This window comes from Saimiri boliviensis, chromosome X (genome assembly GCF_048565385.1).
Source record: "Saimiri boliviensis isolate mSaiBol1 chromosome X, mSaiBol1.pri, whole genome shotgun sequence".
Classification (NCBI taxonomy): Eukaryota; Metazoa; Chordata; class Mammalia; order Primates; family Cebidae; genus Saimiri; species Saimiri boliviensis.
The window spans coordinates 8,449,743-8,463,084 of NC_133470.1; the positions used below are offsets into that span (position 1 = coordinate 8,449,743).

The 13,342-nt window shown below is 39.8% G+C and overlaps 1 pseudogene; it reads right to left on the minus strand.

Moving 5' to 3' along the window:
- Positions 1–7,934: 7,934 nt before the first annotated feature.
- LOC101048363 (keratin, type I cytoskeletal 18 pseudogene) lies at positions 7,935–9,636 on the minus strand (annotated as a pseudogene).
- Positions 9,637–13,342: the final 3,706 nt, after the last annotated feature.

Consider the following 13,342-nt stretch of genomic DNA (forward strand, 5'->3'; position numbering starts at 1 on the left):
CAAACAGCAAGATGGTAGATTTTAACTTTGCCTCATTAAATGTAATAGTATAAACAACCCCAATAAAATATGGATTGTAAGACTGGGAAAAAATACAGATGTTAAATAGAACTGTTTTTCCTACTACTACTGGGTAGAAAGGTACATGCAAATAATTTCCCTCTGCAACTATTTGTTATCTAAATGATTCTAGAAAATAAAAATATACCTATCTCGCTTTTGGCACAATGAGAAAACACGTAAACTCCATAATGTTACTCCAAACGTTATTCTGAGATCTCAGGTTCACAAGTGGGAAATAAAGCAGTTGCCTCAAAGGACTAGAGTGGAGTAAGGGCTCAACCTAGAGAAAGGTACTCAGGAATTCCAGCCTAGTCCTGGAGGGGCATGGGTCATAATATGGAATAGAGGAGGTAAGTCTGTTCTTCACTCCAGAATTTACAAAATTCTCATCAGCACAGGAAGACCTGCCTCCACTGACAAAAGGAGAACTAAATCCCCTCCAGCTATTAAGTGAATGGTTTAAATCATTTTGAGGTTCAAACAAAACAAAACACGATATTTTCTTTTTTGTGGTTGCACAAAAACTTCAAGATGATTGGAGATTTGGGAGTGTTAATTAGGCACATTCCCCCATCTAAGTGAGAAAAAAGCCTCAAAAAGGGAATTAGAAGTAAAATACCAGAATACTCATTTGACATTAGTTTACAATATGGTGGCCCCAAAACAATACTCTGAAAGCCATTTGCAAGACGTTTCTGATCAGTAAGCACATCAAGCAGCCAACCAACCGGGTAAGTTTAAAAAAACAGACTTTCAGAACCAGAAGTTATCGTGGACCTGGTATAGCCCATCTCCTTCAGTTATTGAGGAAATTGGGGCCATACAAAATATTCCTTGGTGAAAGTTACCCCAAGCTGGGTTTAGTCTTTGCCTCTTGGATTCAGGTATAAATGGTTTGGTTATTTTGTAAGTGAGTGATTGAGTCTTCTGACCTGCTGGGTCCTTGAATATCCAAAGAAACTAACTGGAGTCCAGTGTTTCTTTTACTTCAACACGCATGGGCCTGCTCCAGTATTTTTAAGGGTTTCTGGCTGCATCTATGTCCTAATGGTGGACGTTTGTTGCTCCTCACCTGAACTCCCCATCACCATCCATTCTCGGTTGCTTCTCCAGGCTTCTTGCTTACCTATGTCCTCAAACCACTTTGTCTACGTTAGATGCACATAGTCTCCTCTCCTTTACTGTTAAGGTGCAACTAACAAAAGTGCCATACTATGCAACAAAGTCTACCAAAGGTTAAAAAAAGTGGAGAGTAAAATTGCCACATAGTTCCAGCAATAATTTAAAACTGGACATCAACATCCTCTGGGTTTCATCAGCTATAGATTCTGGAAGAATATAGCTTATGGAGGAATCTCTTCTCAATTCCTTCCTCAGGCTTCAGCCTCTCAATGCATTGCCTCTCTCCTCTTCCCTCAGTTCTAAGACTTCAACTTCATATCTCTAATGGTGCAAAGCAGGTAGCTCCATCTTCCTCAAACTCCTGATCTGCGACTAGGTCCAGAGTTGTGACCTTTGCAGAGTGCAAAGGCTCACGAAGTGTTTTCCTAAACCAAAGACAAATTATTTTCCTCAGTTCTATCTACTAGCATACACACATAACTGCACTTTTTAAACATAGCACTACTTTTTCTTAGGTCATGCCCATGTTAAATAAAATCAAAATAGAACATCAAAATCTCAATTCAGAGGCCTTCTGCTCAACTTTCAGAGCCATTGGTGGTTTAGAAATTAATTGTGCTCCCTGGTTACCTCTCCAACCCTTTACTTCTTTCACATATTCACAGCTATTGCTATGGACCACTCCCACCTCACCCTTTATTGTAGCCACAGCCTTCTAAATGTTTCTCCCTGATACCAGTCTCTTTCTCATCCATTCACCTGACCATTGAAGTTTTGTATCAAAAATTAAAACTTAATCATGACATATTCTCAATTAAGTATAACAGGGACCATCACCAGTTCTCAGAAGCATGTGTGGTCTCAACCAGTCACAATCTAGCCCCAACTTGGCATTTTATTTTCACATCCTTCCATCCTCCCAATGGCATCTTCTATTTTCACACCTTGGTATCTTATGATTATTATTTTAGAAACAAGGTTTCACTATGCTGTGCAAGCTGAGCTCAGACTCCTTGCCTCAAACAGTCAGCCTCCAGAATAGCTAGGACTACAGACATGTGCCACTGGCTACCTTGGTATCTTAAACAGGTCTTTGCCTCTTTTGGGGATGTGACATATAAGCTTCCTAAAAACCAAGGCCCAACTTATACATCACTTCTATGAAATCTTCTCTCTTAGTTCTCATAAACTTCAGTGTATTCCATTGTTTTTGCAGTTTCCGCATTATGTCGTTAATGTAGATGTGTCTCCCCAAGTAGACTGCGAGGTAAGAAAGGAACACCAGCTTTAACTCATCTGGGCTTCCTAGTACTCGGCATTCTATTTAACTCTGAATAGGGGCTTGATAAATATTTATTTAATTAAATTCTATAGACTTAGGGCTGCTTAACCATATCAAGAAATAAGTCATATTTAAGACCCTGTGTAAAGCATTTTAAGTTCATTTCAACTTAAATTTCTTCGAAATAACACAGGAGAGAATATCTGGATTTATTTCATTCCAAACTAGTGCCAAAAATGTTTGCTAGATAATATTGGGGAAATTGGCTCAATTTATGAAGAAAAATAATTAGATCACTATACCAAATGATTATGCAAAAGAAACCTGGAAATGAATTAGAAATCCTGAAATGAAAATCATCCATCAAATTAGTAAAATGTAGTAAAAGTGTAAAATGGAAAACAAAGCCGTAATCAGACGTAATGAAATAAAGTACATAAAGATATAGATCTGTCTTTAAAATAAGGAAAATAGTAAGAAACAGAATAAGATCTAGACTATAACAGTATTTATATAAGCTAAAAATCAGAAATATAAAGATAAAAACAACAATAAATGCTTTTTCAGGGAACCTTCTTATCGAAGCTACATATTAACCATGTTACAGTGTAAGCCTAAAGGCACAGAATGAAAAAGAAAATTAGTAAAGTTAAAAAAAAAAGAAAGAAAGAAAAGGGATTACCCAAATAGATGGTAACAGCAGACCTGGAATGAGGATTTGTAATGGGCACACTCATATCTAAAGACCTGTATTGAACCTGTCAAGGTGGTGGAGTATGAGAGGAAAATAAAAGGAAAAAATAATGAAAATTTTAAATGGGTATTGTAGGTGATGGTATATTATGCACTAAGGAATATAAGTAACTCAGATGTGGACCTTAGGTTTAAATCGTGAAATTAAAAGCCTAAATAAGGCAATACTCCAGATTGATTCCATAGAGCAACAGGATCGGGGTCTGTACAGCAGCAGCGTCTGTCTTCATGGTGTGATGTCTCTTCTGGCATCTGAGGATCCCTTGGGAAGGCAGTGATGGAGAACAGGCCAAGGGGCAGACAGAAAATCCTAATGCCTGCTCTGCCTGGGACTTGCTGTGGAGCCCAACAGGTCACTGCACTCCCCTGGGCCTGGTTTCCTTATCAGAAAGTCACAGATAACAATCCTGACATGTCACCAGGGAGGGCTGTAAGGGGAGCAAGCAAAAAGGCCTGCACCTCAGAAATTAACCCTTTCCTTCCAAATATGAAATCCATTGAACAAAGCGGGGACTCCAGCTCCCAGGTGGGCACTGATGACTGCCCTCCATTGTTAGAAACCTGTAGCCACTGTGTGGGAATTAGGGAGGGAGAGTACAAAGGAAGAGAAATGGCCCACTCGATGAATCCACACAGCTGTTGTCTGGCAGCTTTTGTCTTTGGATCTGTTGCAGCTCACTTATCCATGGGTGCTTGGGTGATCTTCCAGATTCTGGGGATGTATGGTCAACATAACCTAGACTTTTCTGAATTTGACTCCCATTTCATCTCTAGAGAATGCGGTTGGAGGAGGGTAATGTGATGACAGCCTGAGGCCTACATTTCAAGGGCCTGAAGACAAGGTGGGCTCCATGCAGGAGGGTTGCCCTCAAAATTCCCTTCCTGTTTTGCTTAATTAAAAACTGTTAACTGCTTTCATGGGACCAAATGGAAAGTTCACCTGTTTCAACCATCTGCCAACATAAATAGGGAAAATCCTCACTATTTTATATGAAACAATGGACCTGGGTATATTAAATGTTATTGCTATTTTGATACAATTTATGGTTAGTATGTCCTACAGTTTAGACTGAAGGCAAATATTTATAAAATGTGAAAAATTATTTTTTTAAAGAACTCTGAAATTACTTATATCCAAAGAGAATTAAAATTGTTTTAATTAGCCATTAATAGTTAAACCTACTGTGTTAAAACTATGAACTTTTCCAGAAGTATTTACTTACACTACAGTTTTATCTTGAGCAATTACTGATAATGTCTTATTCCTTAGCTTTCTGCCTGGGCACTTTACACTATTTGCAAGCCATATCTTATTTAGCCATTATAACATGTGGCTATATGTTGAGGACATGGAAGTGACTAATGGAAAAAATCTTGAAGGAGAAAAGAATGTCGGTTGTTGAAATTACTCATGGGATGTGATCAATGTGAGTTGGGCCTAGAACCCAAGCCTCAGAGTTGATCTTAGAAACCTGAATCGATCTTGTTGCTTTATGATACCAGTTAGCCTGTTTACGCAGGATGAAAAACAACAGCAAGAGGTATATTTTTCTTAATGCAAAAATTCCTGACTTTGAGCTAAATATTAAATAGTGGTGCTCTCTGTATTGGCAGACGTAGGGACAAGTTGCAAATGGTTTGTTAATAGTTTGTTGTAAAGTGGGGTGTTTGTATGTGTGTGTGTGTGTGTATTATGATACAGCTCAACATTGTTCCTGTGCCAAAAAAAAAAAAAAAAAAAAAAGCAAGGAGCAAGGGGTCTAGTTAGAGAATTCGAGAAGAAAAGTCACTTTATCTTGGACCTATTCAGTGGCTTTTTGAAACTTGAGTCATTGGTTTGTGGTTGTCCCGTGGGAAAGGGCCAGGAAGTGATAAACACAATAAATGATGAAATCCAAATGGAAAAGCACTGTTCTTTGAGCTATTGGCTGCATAAAGAGGAAGAGAGGATACAAATGTTTATCCTACGAACTTATATACAATACTTAGACAAATCAGTTTCTAGACTGAAAGCGCAGTTATGTGGTGTTCTGTTCATTCTTTCTGTGCACAGCCTCATGATGCCACTTAATTTACACAGTCATGTTGCAACAGCAGAAAACATTTTTATATTGTAAAGCATCAGGAAAGGAACAGTAGATTGATATTAACTGAACTAGATAAATCTGATGGCTCTAGTACCATTGATGTCATTCCTTGCTTACTGTCAGCATAAGGAAATCTAAATCTCCAGTTCCCAGTCTACTCAGTTCAACCCACCAATAAGATGTTACCCTAATCTGGAAGACAAGCATAGAAAGAATTCAGAATAGAAGGCCGGGCGTGGAGGCTCAAGCCTGTAATCCCAGCACTTTGGGAGGCCGAGGTGGGTGGATCACAAGGTCAAGAAATCGAGACCATCCTGGTCAACATGGTGAAACCCCGTCTCTACTAAAAACACAAAAAATTAGCTGGGCATGGTGGTGCGTGCCTGTAATCCCAGCTACTCAGGAGGCTGAGGCAGGAGAATTGCCTGAACCCAGGAGGCGGAGGTTGCGGTGAGCCGAGATCGCGCCATTGCACTCCAGCCTGGGTAACAAGAGCGAAACTCCGTCTCAAAAAAAAAAGAATTCAGAATAGAAATAGAAGGACTGATCATCTTATTGGACTGTGAATATTTTATTATTATTAGAGGTGTGTGCAATTTCTTTAAATATCATTCAGATCCTAAATTTTAATTAATAAAATAAGGATAATAATCCTATTGCTATCTTTGTTTAATGGCTCATCAAAAATGTGCTTTTTTTTTTTTTTTTTTTGAGACGGAGTTTCGCCCTTGTTACCCAGGCTGGAGTGCAATGGCACGATCTCGGCTCACTGCAACCTCTGCCTCCTGGGTTCAGGCAATTCTCCTGCCTCAGCCTCCTGAGTAGCTGCGATTACAGGCACATGCCACCATGCCCAGCTAATTTTTTGTATTTTTAGTAGAGACGGGGTTTCATCATTTTGACCAGGATGGTCTTGATCTCTTGACCTAGTGATCCACCCACCTCGGCCTCCCAAAGTGCTGGGATTACAGGCTTGAGCCACCGCGCCCGGCCAAAAATGTGCTTTTTAATCTCATACTGTATACAAAAATCAACTCCAAATGGACTTAAACATGACACCAGAAACTATAAAACTACAAGAAGAAAACAGAGGAAATGTTCCACAGCATTTGTCTGTGCAAAGATTTTTTGAATACGACTCCAAAAGCAGAAGCAACAAAAGCAAAAATAAACAAATTGGATTGTGATTGTACCAAATCAAAAAGCTTCTGCATAACAAAGGAAACAATTAATAGAATGAAGAGACAACCCACAGTCTGGAAGAAAATATTTGCAAACTGCACACCTGATAAGAGGTTAATATCCAAAATACCTAGGGAATTCAAAACAACTCAATAGCAAGAAAGCAAATGACCCAATTAAAAACTGGACAAAGGATCTAAATAGACATGGCCCAAAAGAAGACGTATAAATGGCCAACAGATATACGGAAAATGTTCAACATCACTGATAATCAGGGAAATGCAAATTAAAGCCACAATGATAGATCCACACACTTGTTAGAATGGCTATTACCAAAATAAAAAAAGATAAGTGTTGACAAGGGTATGGAGAAAAAAGAACACTTGTGCACTGCTGATAGAAATGTAAAATAATACAGCCACTACAAAAAACTACATGCAAGTTCCTCAGAAAAGTAAAAATAGAATGACCGTATGATCTAGTAATCTCACTTCTAATTCCAAAGGAATTGAAATCAATATGTCAAAGGGACATCTGCACTTTCATGTTTGTTGCAGCACTATTCACAATAGCTATGATACGGAAGCAACCAAGGTGTACATCATCAGATAAATGGATAAAGAAAATGTGGCATATATATGCAATAAAATGTCATACAGCCTTTAAAAAATAGTTAAATCCTGTCATTCATGACATGAACCTGGAAAACATTACACTAAGTAAAATAAGCCAAGGGCAGAAAAACAAATACTGTACGATCTCACTTATATGTGGAATCTAAAAAAGTCATAGAAGTAGAGATGGTTATGAGAGTCTGGAGGATGGGGGATAAATGAGGAATGGGAAGATGTTGAGTAAAAGGGTACAAAGTTTCATTTAGGAGGAATAAGCTTTAGTGACCTACTGCACATAATGGTGACTTTAATAAATAAAAATGCATTGCATAGATCAAAATTGTTAAGAAAGTATATTTTAAATATTCTCACCACAAAATAGTATGTTACATGATGGATCTGTTAATAAGCCTAATTTAACAATTCCAACATTGTAAACATATCAAAACATCATATTTTACCCCATAAATACATACAATTATTATATTTCTGTTAAAAATAAAATTTAAAACACTGTATTTAAAAAATTGTTTTAAGAGACTAGGTTGCTCAGGCAAACTATGTTGCCCATACAAACTCCTGGGCTCAAGTGATTCTCCCACATCAGCCTCCTGAGTAGCTGGAACCACAGGCATGCACCACCAAAATTTAAAATACTCGGCTCCAAAATTTAAAATGCTTTGCTCCAAACTTTTAAACATTTTTCAAAAGAAATATACTCTTGAATATAAGAACCATATTTTTCTATAATATATGATATATGTAAGATATTAAACATTGATAAAATAGCTAGCATTTATTGAGTACCTATGAAGTATTAAGTCAATGGGTTTATTCATCTGTTTCCTCAATCTAAGAAACATTAAATGAGCAAGGCAATTTGATTTTCTTCTTTTTTTTTAATCTCTGAACTTTTTTTTGTTTTGTTTTTGTTTTTTTTTTGTTTTTTTTGAGACGGAGTTTCGCTCTTGTTACCCAGGCTGGAGTGCAATGGCGCGATCTCGGCTCACCGCAACCTCCGCCTCCTGGGTTCAGGCAATTCTCCTGCCTCAGCCTCCTGAGTAGCTGGGATTACAGGCATGTGCCACCATGCCCAGCTAATTTTTTGTATTTTTAGTAGAGACGGGGTTTCACCATGTTGACCAGGTTGGTCTCGATCTCTCGACCTCGTGATCCACCCGCCTCAGATCTCTGAACTTTTTATTGGCCTCCTTCTCCCCAAAGGGTCCCCTGCTTCTGTTGGCTTCATGTCTCAGAACTTTGGTGTCATTGGTCTCAGACACCCCTTTGCCATCCACTATTCGGCAGGTGGTGGTCTTTTGGATGGTTTGCATGGAGTTGCTGCTGTCCAGAGCATCACCAAGATTGAAGTCCTCACCATTTTCCAGCAGGCAGCAGCATGTGGTGATCTCATCCTCCAGCTTGACCTTGATATTCAGCAGGGCCTTGTACTCCTGGGCCTGGTACTGTCCCTCTGCTCACATCTGTGCCAGCTCTGACTCCAGGTGCAGCAGGATCCTGTTGAGCTGCTCCATCTGCAGGGCATAACAGACCTCCACCTCCCTCAGGCCATTCTCCAAGCTGGCCTTCAGATTTCTCATGGAATCCAGCTCAATCACCAAGGACTGGACTGTGCGTTTCAGTTCCATGAGCGTCATCTCAGCAGCCCCAACCTCAGTGGACTGCTTGGTGACCACTGTGATGCTTTCCTCAATTTGCGGAGACCAGTACTTGTCCAGCTTCTCTTGGTTCTTCCAAGGCAGCTCATGATATTGAGCCCAGATGTCTGCCATGATCTTGGCAAGGTGCTGAGATTTGGGGACATCTACCTCCTCGGTCAACCCAGAGCTGGCAATCTGGGTGTGTAGGCCTTTTACTTTCTGTTCATGGTTCTTCTTCATGAAGAGCAGCTCCCCCTTCAGAGCCTTGATCTCTGTCTCCAGCTGCAGCTGAATGACACTGGCATCATCAATGACCTTGCAGAGCCCATGGATGTCACTCTCCATAGACTGGCACATAGCCAGCTCTGTCTCATATTTGACTCTAAAGTCATCATCAGCAAGATGGGCATTGTCGATCTGCAGAACAATGTGGGCATTGTCCACAGTGTTTGCAAAGATCTGAGCTCTCAGGTCCTCAATGGTCTTGAAGTAATGGCTCCAGTCTGTGACCTGGGGTCCCTTCTTCTCCAGCTGCTCCTGGATTTTGCTCTCCATCTTCTGGTTCTCCATCTCCAGGCTCCTCACTCAGTCCAGGTAGGAGGCCAGGCAGTTGTTCAGGCTTTGCATGGTCTCCTCGTTCTGGATGCCTCCATTCTTGCCAGACCCCTGGCCATCCCCGTGGCCAGGCCCTGGGACTCCATGCTGCCCTGGAAGCTGTTGGAGCAGGACAGGGAAATCTGGGAACCAGAGCCCCCGGTGCCTGCATAGACACTGGCCACACTTCTGACCAGTCAGGCACCATAGCTGGACACCTGGATAGAGCCCAGGAACTGGTAGTTTGTGGAGAAGGTGGAGTGAGTGGTGGAACTCATGCTGTCTGGGGAGGAGAGTGAGAGAACAGGACTCCAGCTTTGCTGACAACCTGACTTTATTTTTACAATCTGCCAGCTGAGTGAGGTCTCCGACATAACTGCCTACAGAGGTGGTGCCCCTCTTAGCCTTATGCTTTCGTTGCTTAAAATATATGAAAGCCCTTTATCCAAAGAGTTTCCAATGTCATTTGAAAAGGAAATAATGTTTGTTTCTTTACTTTAAAACCACACATTATTTTCATTTAAAATACATGTTTTTGTCTTCTAATCATCTTCCTTATCAGGGTCAATTCAAGAGGTTTTTATCGGAGTCAAAAAATTAAACACATTCTTGGCCGGGCGCGGTGGCTCAAGCCTGTAATCCCAGCACTTTGGGAGGCTGAGGCGGGTGGATCACGAGGTCAAGAGATCAAGACCATCCTGGTCAACATGGTGAAACCCCATCTCTACTAAAAATACAAAAAAAAATTAGCTGGGCATGGTGGCACATGCCTGTAATCCCAGCTACTCAGGAGGCTGAGGCAGGAGAATTGCCTGAACCCAGGAGGCGGAGGTTGCGGTGAGCCGAGATCGCGCCATTGCACTTCAGCCTGGGTAACAAGAGCGAAACTCTGTCTCAAAAAAAAAAAAAAAATTAAACACATTCTCAAAAGAATTATCACTGTGGCAGTAAGCATAATTCTGCAAGAGGGGTACCATAATTTTAATGCTCCCAAGTTTTTGTTGAAGGGAAAATTTGTTCTTCTTTTATGGGAATAGGTTCTGGTGAGATTGCATTAAAAAAAATACCAACCACAGTGCTTTACAAGATAGATTTTTTACTCCCTACCTGCCCCCCTCACTCTCATTTGGGGTTTATATTGGTTCATTCTCACAGTGCTATGAAGAACTGCCTGAGACTGTGTAGTTTATAAAGAAAAGAGGTTTAATTGACTCACAGTTGCATAGGCTGTACAGGAGGCATGGCTGGGAGGGCCTCGGGAAACTTACAATCATGACAGAAGGCCAAAGGGAAGCAAGCACGTCTACACATGGTGGCAGGAGAGAGAGAGAAAGTGAAAGGGGAAGTGCTACACACTCTTAACCAGATCTCATGAGAATGCAACTCACTATCACCAGATCAGCAAAGGGGAAATTCACTGCCATGATTTAATCACCTCCTAGCAGGCTCCTCCTCCAACATGCTGGGATTACAATTTGACATGAGATTTGGGTGGTGGAGACACAGAGCCAAACCATATCAGGGTTCTTATTTTCCATTTCACTGAAAACAACAGAAGACTTTGTCTTTATCATTTCAGCACTATACCTATGCTATGCACTCTCCCTTCCAGTCTCCTTCTGGAAGAGCTATTCACACTCCAATCCAGTGGTTCTCATTATCTTTTAAATCTCTGTGCATCTGTAGCTATCTGTCTTTATATTCTTAATGGTATTGACATTTTGTTTTCTCCTTCTATATTTTATGAGTTTTGTCAGTTGTTTGTCACTACTGTTAGTCTTTTAAAGTAAATAACTTGGCTTTTATTTTAATCTGCTTTCTTATATACTTTCATTTATGTTCTTAACTTTATTGTTCTCATTCTTCTACATTCTTTAAGTTTATATTCAGTGTTTCTTTTCTGGCATCTTAATGTGGAAGTTTAATTTATTTTTAGCCTTCTTTTCTAATATAAGCATTTGACTCTATAAACTTCCTGTCAAATACTACTGATATGGTTTGGCTCTGTCCCTACCCATATCTCATCTTGAATTGTAGCTCCTATAATCCCCACGTGTCATAGGAGGGACCCAGTGGAAGATAATTGAAACATGGGGGAAGGTTTTCCCGTGTTTTTCTCATGATGGTGAATAAGTCTCATGAGATCTGATGGTTTTACAAATGAGAGTTCCCTGCACATGCTCTCTCTCTTGCCTGCCACCATATAAGATGCGCATTTGTTCCTCCTTCACTTTCTGCCATGATTGTGAGGCCTCCCCAGCTATGTGGAACTGTGAGTCCATTAAACTTCTTTTTCTTTATAAATTACCCAGTCTCAGGTATGTCTTTATTAGCAGCGTAAGAACAGAACAAACTAATACAACCACTTTAGTTGCACCCCCAAAATTTGATTGTAGCATTTTTTAATTTTTAGAGACAGGGTCTCACTATGTTTCTGCCCAGGCTGGGCTCAAAATTCTGGACTCAAGTGATCTTCCTGCCTCAGCCTCCCAAGTAGCTGGGACTACAGGCACGTGCCACCCTGCCCAGCATTATTTTAAATATTTTTAAAGTATAAGTGTTTTCTAATTTCCATTGTTATCTCTTATGCAAACTACATATTTTCTAATTTGCTTTTTTTAATTTCCAAAAATGTGAGGTACATTTTGTTTTCTATTGTTTTGTTTGTTCTTATTTTCTAGTGTAGCTGTGATTAGAGGGGATGAACTGTATGCTATTGGGTTTTCTTGACATTTTTGAGATGATTTTAGGTTCCACTACATAGTCAGATTTTGTAAAGTTCCAGGTATGTTTGAAAAACATATTATGTATTCTCCAGTTGTTTTGCGTAATGTGTGTGTACATACACACACCTAAAACTCTTAGTAATATATTTGTATATTACTCTTAGTGATATATTTTGCATTAAGGTCTATTTTGTCTAATAGTATCACAAATATACCAACTGTCTTTTGATTAACATTTATCTGGTATGACTTTTCCAGTCATTTCACTTTCAGCATTTCTGTGTTCCTTTGTTTCAGATATGTTTCTTGTCAGCAATACAATTTACAAGAAGTTTTTGTTAAAAAACATTCAGCCTATGATCATTGCTTTTGAACTAGAGAGTTTTGTTGCAATTGTTGTGGTTACAAAACCACTTGGTTTCATTTTTTCCAACTTATTTTATGTTTTGCCTTAGTTCCAGTTTTTGTTTTTCTTTTCTCTCTTCCCTTTTCTTTATTCCTGCTGTCCTTTGGATTGTTTAAGATTCCTCCCTATTCTATTTTTCTCCTCTCCTAGGGTCTGAAGCTTGTTCCTGCCAGATTGCTGGGCACTGCCCTGCAGTGTGATGAGGCATTAGGGATCTATACATATATGCCACTGTTTCTTTCCTTGAGTTTTCCCCCAGCAGGTCTGGGGTGTGTCTGATTGAACAGTTGCTCTTATCTGCATAACAGTTATTCTAGGTAGTTGGAGAAATATCTGACTTCAATTTGTTTTCATTCAGATGGATAAGTATTCCCAATCTAGTCTCTTTTTTGAGGATATTACAACTGCCACAAATGCTGTCTGCTAGTATATTCCCTAGACTTTTCAATAGGCAAAGTCTATTTTATATTAGTAGTTTCATTAAACTGATGAAGCAAAAGTATTTGCTAATTGTATAGACTCAGTAAATGTCGATTGCTTTCATGGGGTACAGAAGTGTAAGAGGTCTCCTACACTTAGCCAGTGGAAACTCCATTTGAGAAGAAGAGCATTTCATGCCCAAAACAACAGTGAACAAGAGAAAGGTCAAGGATTAAGCATGATTAACGGCTACACTGGGGGTAGAAGGCTGTGCCGTAGATGTTCAGAAAGAGGCATTGGGAGATGGAGTTGCAGGAGTGGTTTGGTGGGAGAGAGAGAAGCTGAGCCTGATGAGTAGCACCTGAATAATAGAAAGTATATCCATTGCATAATATACCATTCTTGTAATAGCTATTAATATTTATCTGTCTA